Source organism: Rosa rugosa, chromosome 2 (genome assembly GCF_958449725.1).
Source record: "Rosa rugosa chromosome 2, drRosRugo1.1, whole genome shotgun sequence".
Lineage (NCBI taxonomy): Eukaryota > Viridiplantae > Streptophyta > Magnoliopsida > Rosales > Rosaceae > Rosa > Rosa rugosa.
Window position 1 is genome coordinate 27,517,301 of NC_084821.1, and position 4,525 is coordinate 27,521,825.

The 4,525-nt window shown below is 34.3% G+C and overlaps 1 long non-coding RNA gene across 1 annotated transcript; it reads left to right on the forward strand.

The window, feature by feature from the left end:
- The first annotated feature begins 2,276 nt into the window (after nucleotides 1-2,276).
- Nucleotides 2,277-3,332, forward strand: LOC133730142 (uncharacterized). Its single transcript, XR_009856634.1, has 4 exons — nucleotides 2,277-2,363; nucleotides 2,506-2,575; nucleotides 2,668-2,770; nucleotides 2,854-3,332. It is a non-coding gene; the product is annotated as an uncharacterized LOC133730142 (long non-coding RNA).
- Nucleotides 3,333-4,525: the final 1,193 nt, after the last annotated feature.

Sequence of the window (4,525 nt, forward strand, 5' to 3'; positions counted from 1 at the left end):
GCAGGGTGGTGTCTCTTTATCTGATGCTGATGATCTGTCTTTAACTTTTGAAAAGGTTAGTCTACTACATATGTGATGATACATGTGGTAAAGATCAATGATTTTTTAATATTCTGGATTAGGATGAAGCACATTTTAAATTGATCATTTCTTTTGTGAGATTGTTGCTTTTGTTTAATTGTGTAGTGGTGCGAGTGGCTTCTACTTTCTGATTTTGTGTTTCTTTTCTTGATAATTATGTTTTATTGATTATACTTTACAGCTGTGCATATACTTCTACTTTGTAATTACTATATGGAGTACTTTCTGTGGTTTGGTCGGTAATCTTGTTACCATAAACTTCTTACTTGCTTTATTAGTAGTTAACAATGTTTTGGTTCAAGTTTTGAGCTGGGTCTTTACAGTAACGCATTTGGATGATTTTCTTTAATAAATGTAGTGATAGTTTGCTAAATCTCTTTTTACTATAGCTCTCAGAATTACATTCCATTGGGTTGAGGTTAAATTGAAAAGAACAAAATGAGAAAAATCAGAAACGGAGAATAATAAGGTTGCTCTTTTAAGAGCTGAAATGTTCGAGGACCCTTTGCATATGCATTGCTAAGACTGCCATATATTATTATTATTTTTTTTATAAAAGTAAACTCTTAAGGATTGAATAATTCTAGTGCTCACTTTAGTGATGTGTTTAGAGGCTAAATACTCTGAGGTCAGATTGTAACCCCTTTCTACCCTCTTTAAACTTATTTTGTAACTTCTTCATGATGGGTGGTCAAATGTACATCTGCATTTTTTTTTCTTTTGCCTTTGTTGTACTAACACAAGAATATATCAAATGCACCAGGAGGGCGAGATTGGCGCACAGGAGAGACGCTTTGAACACAAAGTAACAATTTTGTAAATTTTTATTCCCAAAGTGAGTCGGCAATTTATATGACACTATGATCCTTTATAATATTTTTGATATTTTGATTTTGTTTGTCTTTTTTTCTTGTTTTGAGTTTGAATAATAGTTCTTCTTTTTCCAACATGTTCCTTTTGTTTTGTTGACCTTGATAGGGAAACTTGGTGGTACAAAAGGATTTGCGAAGGAAGGCTCACTGCTATTAGTGTAGTGGAGAAAAACAGAAGGCTTTTTTGTAAAAATTTCTGGTGAGTCTTCAATGTTTGTGATTTATATATATATATATATATATATATATATATATATATATATATATATATATATATATATATATTATGAGTCAGCAAGTAGCTAATTATCGTTTTGCTGATGTCTTTGCCTGCACATAATGATTATACGTTTACTGCTAGCTAGTTGAGTATAATCATAAGTTCATTTTTTATTCCGTGATAGAGTATTGTATTATTTTGTATAATAGAAGTATCAGCATGGAATGCAATCTGAACATTAGAATTGTCATGGATCGATGTAATTGTTGCAGCTATATGTGGATGAATTTGTATGTGTTAAGACCACTCTTACCAGTACTAGTCTTAACAAATATACTGTATATTAGAAGTATGAGCATGTTAAGCAATGTTACTTTTACAATTAGCATCTATTTGAGTGTGTTCAATTTGTTATATATGAAGGAACCTATATATTTAAGATGGATAAGTCATGGATGCATGCTGATAGAAGATCAAAGAAGTTTGAGCTAGGAGTAGCAGAGTTTCTCAAGTTTGCCGAGTCTAATGCCAATAACAAAAACAAGATTTCTTGTCCTTGCTTGAAATGTAGTAACACGGAGGGATTTTCTGTTGGAGTTATTAAGGATCATATATTTTGGAATGGTATTAACGAAAGTTATAAGCATTGGAGGTGGCATGGGGAAGCTGCTACATCTGCTATGAATGACAATAGAGTTGAATCTGAAACTGTAGATTGGGAACCTGGGATGGGGGAGAATGATTGGGGCTTTGGGGAAAGTGAGGATGAGCAGATTTCCGAAGACTCTAATGAGTTTTTGAAGTATGTAGAGGATGGGGATCAACCTTTGTACCCTAGTTGTACGAAGACAACCAAGCTGAATGGTCTGATTCAGACCTTCAATTTGAAAGCAAAGCATGGAATGACCGATGCTTGCTATTCAGATATGCTTATCATGATTGGGGGTCTGCTTCCTGAAGGGAATCAGGTTCCTTTGTCTTTGTATGAAGCGAAAAAGACACTTAGTGCTTTAGGGATGGAGTATGAAAAAATTCATGCATGTCCTAATGACTGCATCTTGTATAGACAGCAGCATGCAGATGCACTCATCTGCCCCAACTGTGGCGAACCCCACTGAAGAAGTTGTGTATTTTATGGATCCGCTAAAGAGGCGACTCATCACCGGTGAATGGAGAACTATTGTGGACAAGTAAGTGCAGCTAGCTTGTTGGTTTTTTGTTGGTATTATGTACAAACAGTTTAGTCCTCTTTTTTTTCTGCAATCTTTATCGATTCTCAATTTATAACTTGTTAGTTTCATCATAATTTTGTGTATTATGTTGTTGTTGAAGCTCCATCAAAATATTCAATGCCCAAAAACATAGGAAAGGCCGAAAGACAGTTCAATGGAAAAACTGTGCAGTATGTGTTCCCCATCTAGCTAACTATTTATATTTGCATTTTTCTAGTTCAGGCAAGGTTTATTAGGTACTGAAAATATTTATTTCTTTCAGGGCATTCCGGAGCAGATGGGTGATAAGACTTGTGGATATTGGATTATGCATTACATGAGGGATATATATAGTAGAGGACAAAAACCAAGAGTGGAGTGCTAAGGTAATCAGTAACTAATTTATTGTACTAGTGATTTATTGGATTAATTATCCTTGTGATGCATAACTAAGCTTCTGTCCTTGCAGTGGGAAAGAAAAGCAAATCACTATTACACAATGGAGAATGTTGATGTTGTCCGGGCAGAGTGGGCAAAGTATGTTATGAAGTTCAAAGATAACTAGTGCATGTGTAGGTTTATTAACTAGTGCATCAACTTTTGGACATGGATAGTTGATATATATATATATATATATATATATATATATATATATATATATATAGGCCAGATTTTGATTGCAGTACTGCTAGCTATTTTGCTATGTTGTTTAGTTGGTTGCCCACATTGTGTTGTGCTTCTGGCTTATTAGCAAGCAGTACTGCATGCATATATTTTGGTGGCTGCCCAGTTTAGTATATATGGGCCGTTTAGAACTGATGTTGATGATTAGGTTCTGATGTTGATGATTAGAACTGTGATGTTGATGATTAGGTTCTGATGTTGATGATTAGAACTATGTACATGAGACAATGGTGGATTAATGGAAATTGCAATGAATGATTTTGGATGTGGATTTTATGGTTTCAGGAATAGCCAATTTTAATTTCCAGAATGCATGCATACCAATTGTACAGGGGACTACTAAAATGTGTCATCACAAACTGCAAGCTACAACAAAAGCACACCAAAATGTGTGGTTGCAGCTGCACAGACACAACACAAAAACCAATAATAAGTCTATTGTCTGTTTGACAATGGGACAACAGAAAATTGTAGTCTGAAAGCCAAAACAACAACATAAGTTAGTTCAAAGTACTGGCTAAAGTGTATAACAACAACAAATAAGTGTGATTGGACATGATTACAGACAATATAAAACACGTACTATTAGTGGTCCTTGTTATATTCAGACCACAAAAATTTGTCGTCTAAATAATCTCAAACGACAGTAAATTGTCGTCGTAATGAGATTGACATAACAGAAATCTATTGTCTAAACCATTTCCCAACATCACATATGTATAATTGAAAAATCTTTCACACAACACTTAAATGTCATACAAATCAACCATAGAACGACACTTAATTGTCCTCTGATACACTTTACGACCACATATAATTGTCGTGCAAAGTAAATTAGTACAACCTTTAAGTGTTGTTGTATGAGAGAAGACACTACATATGAGTCTTCATATTTCTTATTTAAGGGCATTCAGACCACACAAATAAGTCTTGCAATATGCTTCACAGAATAGTATTTCAAAAAATATGTCATTGTTTTGTTTATCAGACAATACAAAACAGTTGTTTGAATGCTTTTAAAGAAACAGATCACAATGTTCCCAAAATGCAAAACTCATCAGACGACACATTTTTTATGTCATCTGAAAATTCAGACGACAGAACTCTTTTGTCGTTCGATACGCCCAAGACACGACATCGTACTAGACGACACATTTTGGTTCGTTCAGACGACAGAACTGTTCTGTCGTCTGAAGGCCTTTTTGACATAGTGAGGGTTAAATTAGAAGGATCTAGATTCCTATTCAATGTACGATTACTTTCCTTGTATGATTGAGATTCTATGCATTGTAATCCTCTATATAAAGAGGCCTCTATTATCAATGAGAATACACAGAAAATTCCTCTCAATTTCAGTTTCTCTACAACACGTTATCAGCACGAAGCCCTAACCCTGAAACAAATAGCCAAATCCTGATTCAAGAAGCTAAAAACCTTGAATCCGAATACAAAACCTT